Source organism: Oncorhynchus masou, unplaced genomic scaffold, assembly GCF_036934945.1.
Source record: "Oncorhynchus masou masou isolate Uvic2021 unplaced genomic scaffold, UVic_Omas_1.1 unplaced_scaffold_623, whole genome shotgun sequence".
Classification (NCBI taxonomy): Eukaryota; Metazoa; Chordata; class Actinopteri; order Salmoniformes; family Salmonidae; genus Oncorhynchus; species Oncorhynchus masou.
This window is the reverse complement of record NW_027012660.1, coordinates 117,624-136,777: the sequence shown is the minus strand read 5'-3', so window position 1 is coordinate 136,777 and position 19,154 is coordinate 117,624. Positions and strand designations below refer to the sequence as shown.

General features: G+C 48.9%; 1 pseudogene; it reads right to left on the bottom strand.

The window, feature by feature from the left end:
- Nucleotides 1–19,154, bottom strand: part of LOC135536472 (ryanodine receptor 2-like) — a 317,124-nt pseudogene that overhangs the window by 189,616 nt on the left and 108,354 nt on the right.

Here is a 19,154-nt window from a genome sequence, read left to right as displayed (position 1 = left end):
TATAAGGTTTGGGTTAGAGACTCACTGTGTCTATAAGGTTAGAGACTCACTGTGTCTATAAGGTTTGGGTTAGAGACTCACTGTGTCTATAAGGTTTGGGTTAGAGACTCACTGTGTCTATAAGGTTTGGGTTAGAGACTCACTGTGTCTACAGGGTTAGAGACTCACTGTGTCTACAGGGTTAGAGACTCACTGTGTCTACAGGGTTAGAGACTCACTGTGTCTATAAGGTTAGAGACTCACTGTGTCTATAAGGTTTGGGTTAGAGACTCACTGTGTCTATAAGGTTTGGGTTAGAGACTCACTGTGTCTATAAGGTTAGAGACTCACCGTGTCTATAAGGTTTGGGTTAGAGACTCACTGTGTCTATAAGGTTTGGGTTAGAGACTCACCGTGTCTATAAGGTTTGGGTTAGAGACTCACTGTGTCTATAAGGTTTGGGTTAGAGACTCACTGTGTCTATAAGGTTTGAGACTCACTGTGTCTATAAGGTTAGAGACTCACTGTGTCTATAAGGTTAGAGACTCACTGTGTCTATAAGGTTTGGGTTAGAGACTCACTGTGTCTACAGGGTTAGAGACTCACTGTGTCTACAGGGTTAGAGACTCACTGTGTCTATAAGGTTTGGGTTAGAGACTCACTGTGTCTACAGGGTTAGAGACTCACTGTGTCTACAGGGTTAGAGACTCACTGTGTCTACAGGGTTAGAGACTCACTGTGTCTACAGGGTTAGAGACTCACTGTGTCTACAGGGTTAGAGACTCACTGTGTATATAAGGTTTGGGTTAGAGACTCACTGTGTCTACAGGGTTAGAGACTCACTGTGTCTACAGGGTTAGAGACTCACTGTGTCTACAGGGTTAGAGACTCACTGTGTATATAAGGTTTGGGTTAGAGACTCACTGTGTCTATAAGGTTTGGGTTAGAGACTCACTGTGTCTATAAGGTTAGAGACTCACTGTGTCTATAAGGTTTGGGTTAGAGACTCACTGTGTCTATAAGGTTTGGGTTAGAGACTCACTGTGTATATAAGGTTAGAGACTCACTGTGTCTATAAGGTTTGGGTTAGAGACTCACTGTGTCTATAAGGTTAGAGACTCACTGTGTCTATAAGGTTTGGGTTAGAGACTCACTGTGTCTATAAGGTTTGGGTTAGAGACTCACTGTGTCTATAAGGTTAGAGACTCACTGTGTCTATAAGGTTTGGGTTAGAGACTCACTGTGTATATAAGGTTTGGGTTAGAGACTCACTGTGTCTATAAGGTTTGGGTTAGAGACTCACTGTGTCTATAAGGTTTGGGTTAGAGACTCACTGTGTCTACAGGGTTAGAGACTCACTGTGTCTACAGGGTTAGAGACTCACTGTGTCTACAGGGTTAGAGACTCACTGTGTCTACAGGGTTAGAGACTCACTGTGTCTATAAGGTTTGGGTTAGAGACTCACTGTGTCTATAAGGTTAGAGACTCACTGTGTCTATAAGGTTTGGGTTAGAGACTCACTGTGTCTACAGGGTTAGAGACTCACTGTGTCTATAAGGTTTGGGTTAGGGACTCACTGTGTCTATAAGGTTAGAGACTCACTGTGTCTATAAGGTTTGGGTTAGAGACTCACTGTGTCTATAAGGTTTGGGTTAGAGACTCACTGTGTATATAAGGTTTGGGTTAGAGACTCACTGTGTCTATAAGGTTTGGGTTAGAGACTCACTGTGTCTACAGGGTTAGAGACTCACTGTGTATATAAGGTTTGGGTTAGAGACTCACTGTGTCTATAAGGTTTGGGTTAGAGACTCACTGTGTCTATAAGGTTAGGGTTAGAGACTCACTGTGTCTATAAGGTTTGGGTTAGAGACTCACTGTGTCTATAAGGTTAGGGTTAGAGACTCACTGTGTCTATAAGGTTAGAGACTCACTGTGTCTATAAGGTTTGGGTTAGAGACTCACTGTGTCTATAAGGTTTGGGTTAGAGACTCACTGTGTCTATAAGGTTTGGGTTAGAGACTCACTGTGTCTATAAGGTTTGGGTTAGAGACTCACTGTGTCTATAAGGTTTGGGTTAGAGACTCACTGTGTCTACAGGGTTAGAGACTCACTGTGTCTACAGGGTTAGAGACTCACTGTGTCTACAGGGTTAGAGACCCACTGTGTCTACAGGGTTAGAGACCCACTGTGTCTACAGGGTTAGAGACTCACTGTGTCTATAAGGTTTGGGTTAGAGACTCACTGTGTCTATAAGGTTAGAGACTCACTGTGTCTATAAGGTTTGGGTTAGAGACTCACTGTGTCTATAAGGTTAGAGACTCACTGTGTCTATAAGGTTTGGGTTAGAGACTCACTGTGTCTATAAGGTTTGGGTTAGAGACTCACTGTGTCTATAAGGTTTGGGTTAGAGACTCACTGTGTCTATAAGGTTAGAGACTCACTGTGTCTATAAGGTTTGGGTTAGAGACTCACTGTGTCTACAGGGTTAGAGACTCACTGTGTCTACAGGGTTAGAGACTCACTGTGTCTATAAGGTTAGAGACTCACTGTGTCTACAGGGTTAGAGACTCACTGTGTCTACAGGGTTAGAGACTCACTGTGTCTACAGGGTTAGAGACTCACTGTGTCTACAGGGTTAGAGACTCACTGTGTCTACAGGGTTAGAGACTCACTGTGTCTACAGGGTTAGAGACTCACTGTGTCTACAGGGTTAGAGACTCACTGTGTCTATAAGGTTAGAGACTCACTGTGTCTACAGGGTTAGAGACTCACTGTGTCTACAGGGTTAGAGACTCACTGTGTCGAGCGAGGCAGCAGCCCTGAGGTCAGGCAGGAAGCCCACCTCCAGCAGATGAAGCAGGAAGTTCTGGTCCTCTATCCCATAGACCCGGTCCAGGAACAGCACCATGGCTGCCTTGTGGTCCGGGCAGAACCCTGCTGACATATCAGGCTCTACCACCGACCCATCTAGACACACAACAGACAGACCAGAGTCAGACTCTACCACTGACCCATCTAGACACACAACAGACAGACCAGACTCCACCACTGACCCATCTAGACACACAACAGACAGACCAGAGTCAAAATCCACCACTGACCCATCTAGACACACAACAGACAGACCAGACTCCACTACTAACCCATCTAGACACACAACAGACAGACCAGAGTCAGACTCTACCACTGACCCATCTAGACACACAACAGACAGACCAGACTCCACTACTGACCCATCTAGACACACAACAGACAGACTCCACTACTGACCCATCTAGACACACAACAGACAGACCAGAGTCAGACTCCAGCTTAGTTTAACAGAGTAGTGGATGGTTTTAGGTCAGTTTAACAGAGTAGTGGATGGTTCTAGGTCAGTTTAACAGAGTAGTGGATGGTTTTAGGTCAGTTTAACAGAGTAGTGGATGGCTCTAGGTCAGTTTAACAGAGTAGTGGATGGTTTTAGGTCAGTTTAACAGAGTAGTGGATGGTTCTAGGTCAGTTTAACAGAGTAGTGGATGGTTTTAGGTCAGTTTAACAGAGTAGTGGATGGTTTTAGGTCAGTTTAACAGAGTAGTGGATGGTTCTAGGTCAGTTTAACAGAGTAGTGGATGGTTTTAGGTCAGTTTAACAGAGTAGTGGATGGTTTTAGGTCAGTTTAACAGAGTAGTGGATGGTTCTAGGTCAGTTTAACAGAGTAGTGGATGGTTTTAGGTCAGTTTAACAGAGTAGTGGATGGTTTTAGGTCCGTTTAACAGAGTAGTGGATGGTTTTAGGTCAGTTTAACAGAGTAGTGGATGGTTCTAGGTCAGTTTAACAGAGTAGTGGATGGTTCTAGGTCAGTTTAACAGAGTAGTGGATGGTTCTAGGTCAGTTTAACAGAGTAGTGGATGGTTCTAGGTCAGTTTAACAGAGTAGTGGATGGTTTTAGGTCAGTTTAACAGAGAAGTGGATGACTCTAGGTCAGTTTAACAGAGTAGTGGACGGTTCTAGGTAGGTTTAATAGAGTAGTGGATGGCTCTAGGTCAGTTTAACAGAGTAGTGGATGGTTTTAGGTCAGTTTAACAGAGTAGTGGATGGTTCTAGGTCAGTTTAACAGAGTAGTGGATGGTTTTAGGTTAGTTTAACAGAGTAGTGGATGGTTCTAGGTCAGTTTAACAGAGTAGTGGATGGTTCTAGGTCAGTTTAACAGAGTAGTGGATGGTTCTAGGTCAGTTTAACAGAGTAGTGGATGGTTCTAGGTCAGTTTAACAGAGTAGTGGATGGTTTTAGGTCAGTTTAACAGAGAAGTGGATGACTCTAGGTCAGTTTAACAGAGTAGTGGACGGTTCTAGGTAGGTTTAATAGAGTAGTGGATGGCTCTAGGTCAGTTTAACAGAGTAGTGGATGGTTTTAGGTCAGTTTAACAGAGTAGTGGATGGTTCTAGGTCAGTTTAACAGAGTAGTGGATGGTTTTAGGTTAGTTTAACAGAGTAGTGGATGGTTCTAGGTCCGTTTAACAGAGTAGTGGATGGCTTAAGGTCAGTTGGGGTGAACCGTGGGTAATATCTACACCCCTGCAACGCCCCAGAGGTTTAGTGGGGAGAGAGCCCACCCACCTTTGGCCAGAGTCGGCATTGGGAAGGGGATGCTGATGACTCCTTCTAGGTCCTCTATGGGGATCAGGGAACGTAGGATGGCTCGTATCCTGATGGCCTCACCCTTCCCAGCATGAATCAGCTGGAGAACACACAACACCCCCCCTCAGTGAATGTCTGCATCCGAAATGTGATGAGCCTTAATGTGTCTGGACCCCAGGAAGATCGAGGTAGCAGCTAACGGGGGTCCGTCATAATGACAAGATACAACTAACAATGCCCCCTATTCCCTATATAGAACACTACTTTAGACCGGAGCCCTATTCCCTATATAGAACACTACTTTAGACCGGAGCCCTATTCCCTATATAGAACACTACTGTAGACCAGAGCCCTATTCCCTATATAGAACACTACTTTAGACCAGAGCCCTATTCCCTATATAGAACACTACTGTTGACCAGAGCCCTATTCCCTATATAGAACACTACTGTTGACCAGAGCCCTATTCCCTATATAGAACACTACTGTTGACCAGAGCCCTATTCCCTATATAGAACACTACTGTTGACCAGAGCCCTATTCCCTATATAGAACACTAATGTTGACCAGAACCCTATTCCCTATATAGAACACTACTGTTGACCAGAGCCCTATTCCCTATATAGAACACTACTGTTGACCAGAGCCCTATTCCCTATATAGAACACTACTGTTGACCAGGGCCTATTCCCTATATAGAACACTACTGTTGACCAGAGCCCTATTCCCTATATAGAACACTACTGTTGACCAGAGCCCTATTCCCTATATAGAACACTACTGTTGACCAGAGCCCTATTCCCTATATAGAACACTACTGTTGACCAGAGCCCTATTCCCTATATAGAACACTACTGTTGACCAGAGCCCTATTCCCTATATAGAACACTACTGTTGACCAGAGCCTATATAGAACACTACTGTTGACCAGGGCCCTATTCCCTATATAGAACACTACTTTTGACCAGAGCCCTATTCCCTATATAGAACACTACTGTTGACCAGAGCCCTATTCCCTATATAGAACACTACTGTTGACCAGAGCCCTATTCCCTATATAGAACACTACTGTTGACCAGGGCCCTATTCCCTATATAGAACACTACTGTTGACCAGAGCCCTATTCCCTATATAGAACACTACTGTTGACCAGAGCCCTATTCCCTATATAGAACACTACTGTTGACCAGAGCCCTATTCCCTATATAGAACACTACTTTAGACCAGAGCCCTATTCCCTATATAGAACACTACTTTAGACCAGAGCCCTATTCCCTATATAGAACACTACTGTTGACCAGAGCCCTATTCCCTATATAGAACACTACTGTTGACCAGAGCCCTATTCTCTATATAGAACACTACTGTTGACCAGGGCCCTATTCTCTATACAGAACACTACTGTTGACCAGGGCCCTATTCCCTATATAGAACACTACTGTTGACCAGAGCCCTATTCCCTATATAGAACACTACTGTTGACCAGGGCCCTATTCTCTATACAGAACACTACTGTTGACCAGGGCCCTATTCCCTATATAGAACACTACTGTTGACCAGAGCCCTATTCCCTATATAGAACACTACTGTTGACCAGAGCCCTATTCCCTATATAGAACACTACTGTTGACCAGGGCCTATTCTCTATACAGAACACTACTGTTGACCAGGGCCCTATTCCCTATAGAACACTACTGTTGACCAGAGCCCTATTCCCTATATAGAACACTACTGTTGACCAGAGCCCTATTCCCTATATAGAACACTACTGTTGACCAGAGCCCTATTCCCTATATAGAACACTACTGTTGACCAGGGCCCTAATCCCTATATAGAACACTACTGTTGACCAGAGCCTATTCCCTATATAGAACACTACTGTTGACCAGAGCCCTATTCCCTATATAGAACACTACTGTTGACCAGAGCCCTATTCCCTATATAGAACACTACTGTTGACCAGAGCCCTATTCCCTATATAGAACACTACTGTTGACCCCTAGAGCCCTATTCCCCTATATAGAACACTACTGTTGACCAGAGCCTATATAGAACACTACTGTTGACCAGGGCCCTATTCCCTATATAGAACACTACTGTTGACCAGAGCCCTATTCCCTATATAGAACACTACTGTTGACCAGAGCCCTATTCCCTATATAGAACACTACTGTTGACCAGAGCCCTATTCCCTATATAGAACACTACTGTTGACCAGAGCCCTATTCCCTATATAGAACACTACTGTTGACCAGAGCCCTATTCCCTATATAGAACACTACTGTTGACCAGAGCCCTATTCCCTATATAGAACACTACTGTTGACCAGAGCCCTATTCCCTATATAGAACACTACTTTAGACCAGAGCCCTATTCCCTATATAGAACACTACTTTGACCAGAGCCCTATTCCCTATATAGAACACTACTGTTGACCAGAGCCCTATTCTCTATATAGAACACTACTGTTGACCAGGGCCCTATTCTCTATATAGAACACTACTGTTGACCAGGGCCCTATTCTCTATATAGAACACTACTGTTGACCAGGGCCCTATTCCCTATATAGAACACTACTGTTGACCAGAGCCCTATTCCCTATATAGAACACTACTGTTGACCAGGGCCCTATTCCTATACTACTGTTGAGAACACTACTGTTGACCAGAGCCCTATTCCCTATATAGAACACTACTGTTGACCAGAGCCCTATTCCCTATATAGAACACTACTGTTGACCAGGGCCCTATTCTCTATACAGAACACTACTGTTGACCAGGGCCCTATTCCCTATATAGAACACTACTGTTGACCAGAGCCCTATTCCCTATATAGAACACTACTGTTGACCAGAGCCCTATTCCCTATATAGAACACTACTGTTGACCAGAGCCCTATTCCCTATATAGAACACTACTGTTGACCAGGGCCCTAATCCCTATATAGAACACTACTGTTGACCAGAGCCCTATTCCCTATATAGAACACTACTGTTGACCAGAGCCCTATTCCCTATATAGAACACTACTGTTGACCAGAGCCCTATTCCCTATATAGAACACTACTGTTGACCAGAGCCCTATTCCCTATATAGAACACTACTGTTGACCAGGGCCCTATTCCCTATATAGAACACTACTGTTGACCAGAGCCCTATTCCCTATATAGAACACTACTGTTGACCAGGACCCTATTCCCTATATAGAACACTACTGTTGACCAGAGCCCTATTCCCTATATAGAACACTACTGTTGACCAGGGCCCTATTCCCTATATAGAACACTACTGTTGACCAGGGCCCTATTCTCTATACAGAACACTACTGTTGACCAGGGCCCTATTCCCTATATAGAACACTACTGTTGACCAGAGCCCTATTCCCTATATAGAACACTACTGTTGACCAGAGCCCTATTCCCTATATAGAACACCACCATGGCTAAACGGCTGGCAGAAGATTTGAAAAACAGGAAATGAGGTGAAAACCAACGATGAAATGTTGAAACGAAATGAGGGTTAGAGACTATTTTTATTAAAGTGTAATTTAACCTTTTATATAATATAATTTAACCAGTCTACCATCACTCTAGCATGACCCTGGTTCTAAAAGTGTCCCTGCCTCAAATAGCACTCTATTGGCTCTTACAGTGTCCCTGCCTCAAATAGCACCCTATTGGCTCTTACAGTGTTCCTGCCTCAAATAGCACTCTATTGGCTCTTACAGTGTCCCTGCCTCAAATAGCACCCTATTGGCTCTTACAGTGTTCCTGGCACTCTTTGGCTCTTACAGTGTCCCTGCCTCAAATCTAGTGGCTCTTACAGTGTCCCTGCCTCAAATAGCACCCTATTGGCTCTTACAGTGTCCCTGCCTCAAATAGCACCCTATTGGCTCTTACAGTGTCCCTGCCTCAAATAGCACCCTATTGGCTCTTACAGTGTCCCGGTCTCAAATAGCACCCTATTGGCTCTTACAGTGTCCCTGCCTCAAATAGCACCCTATTGGCTCTTACAGTGTCCCTGTCTCAAATAGCACCCTATTGCCTCTTACAGTGTCCCTGTCTCAATTAGGTCAACCCTATTCTCACCCTATTGGTTCTAAGATTGCCTGTCCGTTTGTCAGTCAATCAGTCAGTCAGTCTGTCTGTCTAAGGCATTGACTCCCCCTCTTTCTTTGACTCATGTGCATCCCAGGGGCGCAGCGCCCCAGCAGGTCTCTCTGTGTGTGTGTGTCTGTGTGTGTGTGTGTGTGTGTGTGACTCACGTGCATCTCAGGGGCACAGCGCCCCAGCAGGTCTATGAGGGCTGCGTAGAAGGTCATTATAGCGTTTCCCATGTGAATAGTGTCGTCTTCCTCATCCTCCAATAACACCTCACTGTGAGGACACACACACACACACACACACACACACACACACACACACACACACACAGTATAAGTCAAATGTTTGGACACACCTACTCATTCCAGGGTTTTCTTTATATTTACTATTCTCTACATTGTAGAATAATAGTGAAGACATCAAAACCATGAAATAACACATATGGAATCATGTAGTAACCAAAAAAGTGTTAAACAAATCAAAATATGTTTTATTTTGCATTAATGACAGCTTTGCACACTCCTGGCGTTCTCTCAACCAGCTTCATGAGGAATTATTTTCCAACAGTCTTGAAGGAGTTCCCACATATGCTGAGCACTTGTTGGCTGATTTTCCTTCCCTCTCCGGTCCAACTCATCCCAAACCATCTCAATTGGGTTGATGTCGGTTGATTGTGGAGGCCAGGTCATCTGATGCAGCACTCCATCACTCTCCTTCTTGGTCAAACAGCCCTTACACAGCCTGGAGGTGTGTTGGGTCATTGTTTCTGAGTCTGATGCCTGATAGGAGTAGGGCAGACTATCTAAGGGACTTTTATAGAACGCCTGGCAGCATGGCCAGACAGAACAGGAACACTGAGGAGTAATGAGGACATACTCTGGCACGGGGGAGGCAGGAGAGAGTCCAGAGGGAGGGAGAGTGGACGGCAGAGAACGAGGGGGGGTAGGGATGGATTTGGAGTTGGAGGGGGAGGAGAAAGGGAGAGAGCGAGAAGGTGAGAGAGAACGGGACAGAGAGAGGTACTACAGAGGTAGGAGAAGAACCCGTCCCTACAGTGTTAGGGTTAGAGCCCAGTTCAATGGAACCTACAGTGTCCTGCTATGTCAGGAGTACCTACAGTGTCCTATGTCAGGGGTACCTACAGTGTCCTGCTATGTCAGGGGTACCTACAGTGTCCTGCTATGTCAGGGGTACCTACAGTGTCCTGCTATGTCAGGGGTACCTACAGTGTCCTGCTATGTCAGGGGTACCTACAGTGTCCTATGTCAGGGGTATCTACAGTGTCCTGCTATGTCAGGGGTACCTACAGTGTCCTATGTCTATGTGTCAGGGGTACCTACAGTGTCCTGCTATGACAGGGGTACCTACAGTGTCCTGCTATGTCAGGGGTACCTACAGTGTCCTGCTATGTCAGGGGTACCTGCTATGTCAGGGGTACCTACAGTGTCCTGCTATGTCAGGGGTACCTACAGTGTCCTGCTATGTCAGGGGTACCTACAGTGTCCTGCTATGTCAGGGGTACCTACAGTGTCCTGCTATGTCAGGGGTACCTACAGTGTCCTATGCTATGTTCAGGGGTACCTACAGTGTCCTGCTATGTCAGGGGTACCTACAGTGTCCTGCTATGTCAGGGTACCTACAGTGTCTGCTATGACAGGGGTACCTACAGTGTCCTATGTCAGGGTGTACCTACAGTGTCCTATGTCAGGGGTATCTACAGTGTCCTGCTATGTCAGGGGCACCTACAGTGTCCTGCTATGTCAGGGGTACCTACAGTGTCCTATGTCAGGGGTATCTACAGTGTCCTGTCAGGGGCATCTATGACAGGGGTACCTACAGTGTCCTATGACAGGGGTACCTACAGTGTCCTGCTATGTCAGGGGTACCTACAGTGTCCTATGTCAGGGGTACCTGTCCTGCTACAGTGTCCTGCTATGTCAGGGGTACCAACAGTGTCCTGCTATGTCAGGGGTATCTACAGTGTCCTGCTATGTCAGGGGTACCTACAGTGTCCTGCTATGACAGGGGTACCTACAGTGTCCTATGTCAGGGGTACCTACAGTGTCCTGCTATGTCAGGGGTACCTACAGTGTCCTGCTATGTCAGGGGTACCTACAGTGTCCTGCTATGTCAGGGGTACCTACAGTGTCCTGCTATGTCAGGGTACCTACAGTGTCCTGCTATGTCAGGGGTACCTACAGTGTCCTGCTATGACAGGGGTACCTACAGTGTCCTGCTATGTCAGGGGTATCTACAGTGTCCTGCTATGACAGGGGTACCTACAGTGTCCTGCTATGACAGGGGTACCTACAGTGTCCTGCTATGTCAGGGGTACCTACAGTGTCCTATGTCAGGGGTATCTACAGTGTCCTGCTATGTCAGGGGTACCTACAGTGTCCTGCTATGACAGGAGTACCTACAGTGTCCTGCTATGACAGGGGTACCTACAGTGTCCTGCTATGTCAGGGGTACCTACAGTGTCCTGCTATGTCAGGGGTACCTACAGTGTCCTATGTCAGGGGTACCTACAGTGTCCTGCTATGACAGGGGTACCTACAGTGTCCTGCTATGTCAGGGGTACCTACAGTGTCCTGCTATGTCAGGGGTACCTACAGTGTCCTATGTCAGGGGTATCTACAGTGTCCTGCTATGTCAGGGGTACCTACAGTGTCCTGCTATGGCAGGGGTACCTACAGTGTCCTGCTATGACAGGGGTACCTACAGTGTCCTGCTATGTCAGGAGTACCTACAGTGTCCTGCTATGTCAGGGGTATCTACAGTGTCCTGCTATGTCAGGGGTATCTACAGTGTCCTGCTATGACAGGGGTACCTACAGTGTCCTGCTATGTCAGGAGTACCTACAGTGTCCTGCTATGGCAGGGGTACCTACAGTGTCCTGCTATGTCAGGGGTATCTACAGTGTCCTGCTATGTCAGGGGTACCTACAGTGTCCTGCTATGACAGGGGTACCTACAGTGTCCTGCTATGTCAGGGGTACCTACAGTGTCCTGCTATGTCAGGGGTACCTACAGTGTCCTGCTATGTCAGGGGTACCTACAGTGTCCTATGTCAGGGGTACCTACAGTGTCCTGCTATGTCAGGGGTACCTACAGTGTCCTGCTATGTCAGGGGTACCTACAGTGTCCTATGTCAGGGGTACCTACAGTGTCCTGCTATGACAGGGGTACCTACAGTGTCCTGCTATGACAGGGGTACCTACAGTGTCCTGCTATGTCAGGGGTACCTACAGTGTCCTGCTATGTCAGGGGTACCTACAGTGTTCTGCTATGTCAGGGGTACCTACAGTGTCCTGCTATGTCAGGGGTACCTACAGTGTCCTATGTCAGGGGTATCTACAGTGTCCTGCTATGTCAGGGGTACCTACAGTGTCCTGCTGGCCTCTGAGGTAGGGGAGGGCCCGTCTCTACAGGGGTACCTACAGTGTCCTGCTGGCCTCTGAGGTAGGGGAGGGCCCGTCTCTACAGGGGTACCTACAGTGTCCTGCTGGACTCTGAGGTAGGGGAGGGCCCGTCTCTACAGGGGTATCTACAGTGTCCTGCTGGCCTCTGAGGTAGGGGAGGGCCCGTCTCTACAGGGGTACCTACAGTGTCCTGCTGGCCTCTGAGGTAGGGGAGGGCCCGTCTCTACAGGGGTCCTCTGATATCTTGATGGCTTCCATCATGGCTGCCAGGAGACCATTCCCCCCCTCTCCGCGGAGGGCGGGGCCAAAGCACTCGGGCCGACGAATCAGCAGCCTCACCACCACGTTAGCGTTCTCCTCCACACTCTCACCTGATAGGACGACAGGTAAATAATGACATCATTCATAACTACAATGAAAATAACCAAGACCATCTATCAACCACAGTCAAATGTTATCATGAAATTAAGGATTACATGAAAATAACCAAGACCATCTACCAACCACAGTCAAATGTTATCATGAAATTAAGGATTACATGAAAATAACCAAGATCATCTACCAACCACAGTCAAATGTTATCATGAAATTAAGGATTACATGAAAATAACCAAGACCATCTACCAACCACAGTCACATGTTATAATGAAATGGATTATATGAAAATAACCAAGATCATCTACCAACCACAGTCAAATGTTATCATGAAATGAAGAATTACATGAAAATAACCAAGATCATCTACCAACCACAGTCACATGTTATAATGAAATGAAGGATTACATGAAAATAACCAAGATCATCTACCAACCACAGTCAAATGTTATCATGAAATGGATTATATGAAAATAACCAAGATCATCTACCAACCACAGTCACATGTTATAATGAAATGAAGGTTTATCGGCCATTGCCACAGGTATGAAATGTACCGTTGCAGAACACTGCAAAACGGAGGAAGTCGAGGTATCTCTCTCCTTCGACGGGGTTCCAGCCGATGTCAGGGTATCCTTTAGACACGAGCATGGAGCAGCTCTGGAGACCACAGCCAGCCAGGTACTGCACCACCTAGGGAAGAGGAGGCAGGGGGAGAGGGTTAGAAAGGTCTGGCTCAGGACTTCACACTGTCAGAGGGAAGAGGAGGCAGGGGGAGAGGGTTAGAAAGGTCTGGCTCAGGACTTCACGCTGTCAGAGGGAAGAGGAGGCAGGGGAGAGGGTTAGAAAGGTCTGGCTCAGGACTTCATGCTGTCAGAGGGAAGAGGAGGCAGGGGGAGAGGGTTAGAAAGGTCTGGCTCAGGACTTCATGCTGTCAGAGGGAAGAGGAGGCAGGGGAGAGGGTTAGAAAGGTCTGGCTCAGGACTTCATGCTGTCAGAGGAAGAGGAGGCAGGGGGAGAGGGTTAGAAAGGTCTGGCTCAGGACTTCACGCTGTCAGAGGGAAGAGGAGGCAGGGGGAGAGGGTTAGAAAGGTCTGGCTCAGGACGTCACGCTGTCAGAGGGAAGAGGAGGCACGGGGAGAGGGTTAGAAAGGTCTGGCTCAGGACTTCATGCTGTCAGAGGGAAGAGGAGGCAGGGGAGAGGGTTAGAAAGGTCTGGCTCAGGACTTCACGCTGTCAGAGGGAAGAGGAGGCAGGGGGAGAGGTTAGAAAGGTCTGGCTCAGGACTTCATGCTGTCAGAGGGAAGAGGAGGCAGGGGAGAGGGTTAGAAAGGTCTGGCTCAGGACTTCATGCTGTCAGAGGGAAGAGGAGGCAGGGGGAGAGGGTTAGAAAGGTCTGGCTCAGGACTTCACGCTGTCAGAGGGAAGAGGAGGCAGGGGGAGAGGGTTAGAAAGGTCTGGCTCAGGACTTCACGCTGTCAGAGGGAAGAGGAGGCAGGGGAGAGGTTAGAAAGGTCTGGCTCAGGACTTCATGCTGTCAGAGGAAGAGGAGGCAGGGGGAGAGGGTTAGAAAGGTCTGGCTCAGGACTTCACGCTGTCAGAGGGAAGAGGAGGCAGGGGAGAGGGTTAGAAAGGTCTGGCTCAGGACTTCACGCTGTCAGAGGGAAGATGAGGCAGAGGGAGAGGGTTAGAAAGGTCTGGCTCAGGACTTCACGCTGTCAGAGGGAAGAGGAGGCAGGGGGAGAGGGTTAGAAAGGTCTGGCTCAGGACTTCATGCTGTCAGAGGGAAGAGGAGGCAGGGGGAGAGGGTTAGAAAGGTCTGGCTCAGGACGTCACGCTGTCAGTCAGAGAGAAGAGGAGGCAGAGGGAGAGGGTTAGAAAGGTCTGGCTCAGGACTTCACGCTGTCAGTCAGAGGGAAGAGGAGGCAGGGGGAGAGGGTTAGAAAGGTCTGGCTCAGGACTTCATGCTGTCAGAGGGAAGAGGAGGCAGGGGGAGAGGGTTAGAAAGGTCTGGCTGACTTCACGCTGTCAGAGGGAAGAGGAGGCGGGGGGAGAGGGTTAGAAAGGTCTGGCTCTGGACGTCACGCTGTCAGAGGGAAGAGGAGGCAGGGGGAGAGGGTTAGAAAGGTCTGGCTCAAGACTTCACGCTGTCAGAGGGAAGAGGAGACAGGGGGAGAGGGTTAGAAAGGTCTGGCTCAGGACTTCACGCTGTCAGAGGGAAGAGGAGGCAGGGGGAGAGGGATAGAAAGGTCTGGCTCAGGACTTCATGCTGTCAGAGGGAAGATGAGGCAGAGGGAGAAGGTTAGAAAGGTCTGGCTCAGGACTTCATGCTGTCAGAGGGAAGAGGAGGCAGGGGGAGAGGGTTAGAAAGGTCTGGCTCAGGACTTCACGCTGTCAGAGGAAGAGGAGGCAGGGGAGAGGGTTAGAAAGGTCTGGCTCAGGACTTCACACTGTCAGAGGGAAGAGGAGGCAGGGGAGAGGGTTAGTTAGAAAGGTCTGGCTCAGGACTTCATGCTGTCAGAAAGAAGAGGAGGCAGGGGGAGAGGGTTAGAAAGGTCTGGCTCAGGACTTCACGCTGTCAGAGGAAGAGGAGGCAGGGGAGAGGGTTAGAAAGGTCTGGCTCAGGACTTCACACTGTCAGAGGGAAGAGGAGGCAGGGGGAGAGGTTAGAAAGGTCTGGCTCAGGACTTCACGCTGTCAGAGGGAAGAGGAGGCAGGGGGAGAGGGTTAGAAAGGTCTGGCTCAGGACTTCACACTGTCAGAGGGAAGAGGAGGCAGGGAGAGGGTTAGAAAGGTCTGGCTCAGGACTACATGCTGTCAGAGGGAAGAGGAGGCAGGGGAGAGGGTTAGAAAGGTCTGGCTCAGGACTTCACGCTGTCAGAGGGAAGAGGAGGCAGGGGGAGAGGTTAGAAAGGTCTGGCTCAGGACTTCACGCTGTCAGAGGGAAGAGGAGGCAGGGGGAGAGGGTAAGAAAGGTCTGGCTCAGGACTTCACGCTGTCAGAGGGAAGAGGAGACAGGGGAGAGGGTTAGAAAGGTCTGGCTCAGGACTTCACACTGTCAGAGGGAAGATGAGGCAGAGGGAGAGGGTTAGAAAGGTCTGGCTCAGGACTTCACGCTGTCAGAGGGAAGAGGAGGCAGGGGGAGACGGTTAGAAAGGTCTGGCTCAGGACTTCACGCTGTCAGAGGGAAGAGGAGGCAGGGGGAGAGAGTTAGAAAGGTCTGGCTCAGGACTTCACGCTGTCAGAGGGAAGAGGAGGCAGGGGGAGAGGGTTAGAAAGGTCTGGATCAGGACTTCACGCTGTCAGAGGGAAGAGGAGGCAGGGGGAGAGGGTTAGAAAGGTCTGGCTCAGGACTTCATGCTGTCAGAGGGAAGAGGAGGCAGGGGGAGAGGGTTAGAAAGGTCTGGCTCAGGACTTCACGCTGTCAGAGGGAAGAGGAGGCAGGGGAGAGGGTTAGAAAGGTCTGGCTCAGGACTTCATGCTGTCAGAGGAAGAGGAGACAGGGGGAGAGGGTTAGAAAGGTCTGGCTCAGGACTTCACGCTGTCAGAGGGAAGAGAAGGCAGGGGGAGAGGGTTAGAAAGGTCTGGCTCAGGACATCACGCTGTCAGAGGGAAGAGGAGGCAGGGGGAGAGGGTTAGAAAGGTCTGGCTCAGGACTTCACGCTGTCAGAGGGAAGAGAAGGCAGGGGAGAGGGTTAGAAAGGTCTGGCTCAGGACATCACGCTGTCAGAGGGAAGAGGAGGCAGGGGAGAGGGTTAGAAAGGTCTGGCTCAGGACTTCACGCTGTCAGAGGGAAGAGGAGGCAGGGGAGAGGGTTAGAAAGGTCTGGCTCAGGACTTCATGCTGTCAGAGGGAAGAGGAGGCAGGGGGAGAGGGTTAGAAAGGTCTGGCTCAGGACTTCACGCTGTCAGAGGGAAGAGGAGGCAGGGGAGAGGGTTAGAAAGGTCTGGCTCAGGACTTCACGCTGTCAGAGGGAAGAGGAGGCAGGGGGAGAGGGTTAGAAAGGTCTGGCTCAGGACTTCACGCTGTCAGAGGGAAGAGGAGGCAGGGGAGAGGGTTAGAAAGGTCTGGCTCAGGACTTCATGCTGTCAGAGGAAGAGGAGACAGGGGAGAGGGTTAGAAAGGTCTGGCTCAGGACTTCACGCTGTCAGAGGAAGAGAAGGCAGGGGGAGAGGGTTAGAAAGGTCTGGCTCAGGACATCACGCTGTCAGAGGGAAGAGGGAGGCAGGGGAGAGGGTTAGAAAGGTCTGGCTCAGGACTTCACGCTGTCAGAGGAAGAGAAGGCAGGGGGAGAGGGTTAGAAAGGTCTGGCTCAGGACATCACGCTGTCAGAGGGAAGAGGAGGCAGGGGGAGAGGGTTAGAAAGGTCTGGCTCAGGACTTCACGCTGTCAGAGGGAAGAGGAGGCAGGGGAGAGGGTTAGAAAGGTCTGGCTCAGGACTTCATGCTGTCAGAGGGAAGAGGAGGCAGGGGGAGAGGGATAGAAAGATCTGGCTCAGGACTTCACGCTGTCAGAGGGAAGAGGAGGCAGGGGAGAGGGTTAGAAAGGTCTGGCTCAGGACGTCACGCTGTCAGAGGGAAGAGGAGGCAGGGGAGAGGGGTTAGAAAGGTCTGGCTCAGGACTTCATGCTGTCAGAGAGAAGAGGAGGCAGGGGGAGAGGGTTAGAAAGGTCTGGCTCAGGACTTCACACTGTCAGAGGGAAGAGGAGGCAGGGGGAGAGGGTTAGAAAGGTCTGGCTCAGGACGTCACGCTGTCAGAGGGAAGAGGAGGGAGAGGGTTAGAAAGGTCTGGCTCAGGACGTCATGCTGTCAGAGGGAAGAGGAGGCGGGGGGAGAGGGTTAGAAAGGTCTGGCTCAGGACTTCACGCTGTCAGAGGGAAGAGGAGGCAGGGGGAGAGGGTTAGAAAGGTCTGGCTCAGGACTTCACGCTGTCAGAGGAAGAGGAGACAGGGGGAGAGGGTTAGAAAGGTCTGGCTCAGGACTTCACACTGTCAGAGGGAAGAGGAGGCAGGGGGAGAGGGTTAGAAAGGTCTGGCTCAGGACTTCACGCTGTCAGAGGGAAGAGGAGGCAGGGGGAGAGGGTTAGAAAGGTCTGGCTCAGGACTTCATGCTGTCAGAGGGAAGAGGAGGCAGGGGGAGAGGGTTAGAAAGGTCTGGCTCAGGACTTCACGCTGTCAGAGGGAAGAGGAGGCAGGGGGAGAGGGTTAGAAAGGTCTGGCTCAGGACTTCACACTGTCAGAGGGAAGAGGAGGCAGGGGAGAGGGTTAGAAAGGTCTGATTGGATAATGGATAGGATCAGTAAGGAGGACAGCAGAACGTTCTTAACTGTTAGGAATAAACTAGGATTCCTATTGAACCAGGAGGAGCCCCATGGTGGAGGTCATCAGAGAGGAATAAACTAGGATTCCTATTGAACCAGGAGGAGCCCCACGGTGGAGGTCATCAGAGAGGAATAAACTAGGATTCCTATTGAACCAGGAGGAGCCCCACGGTGGAGGACATCAGAGAGGAATAAACTAGGATTCCTATTGAACCAGGAGGAGCCCCACGGTGGAGGTCATCAGAGAGGAATAAACTAGGATTCCTATTGAACCAGGAGGAGCCCCACGGTGGAGGACATCAGAGAGAATAAACTAGGATTCCTATTGAACCAGGAGGAGCCCCACGGTGGGGGACATCAGAGAGGAATAAACTAGGATTCCTATTGAACCAGGAGGAGCCCCACGGTGGAGGTCATCAGAGAGGAATAAACTAGGATTCCTATTGAACCAGGAGGAGCCCCACGGTGGGGGACATCAGAGAGGAATAAACTAGGATTCCTATTGAACCAGGAGGAGCCCCACGGTGGAGGTCATCAGAGAGGAATAAACTAGGATTCCTATTGAACCAGGAGGAGCCCCACGGTGGAGGACATCAGAGAGGAATAAACTAGGATTCCTATTGAACCAGGAGGAGCCCCACGGTGGAGGTCATCAGAGAGGAATAAACTAGGATTCCTATTGAACCAAGAGGAGCCCCACGGTGGGGGACATCAGAGAGTTCCTCTGCAGTCTTGTTATCTGCATATTGTTTCAATGGGATGATTACCATAATTTAATCAACCAAACATAACCATGAGCTTGCTACTGCACCATACAGTACACATCTCTTGTTCACTACCAAACAGCTACATGTGAGCTTGGTTCACATTTAAAGTGTACCTGTCTGTTCTCCTGGCTGTAGTCTTTAAATAACTCCAGACGTTCAGCTTCATTTATCATCTCAAACCTAGTTTAGTACCGTATTTCTTACATCAAACTGTTTGGGCACACTGTACCAATGGTATGAGGTATAGACTATAACCAGGGAACACTGTACCAATGGTATGAGGTATAGACTATAACCAGGGAACACTGTACCAATGGTATGAGGTATAGACTATAACCAGGGAACACAGTACCAATGGTATGAGGTATAGACTATAACCAGGGAACACTGTACCAATGGTATGAGGTATAGACTACAACCAGGGAACACTGTACCAATGGTATGAGGTATAGACTATAACCATGGAACACTGTACCAATGGTATGAGGTATAGACTATAACCAGGGAACACTGTACCAATGGTATGAGGTATAGACTATAACCAGGGAACACAGTACCAATGATATGAGGTAT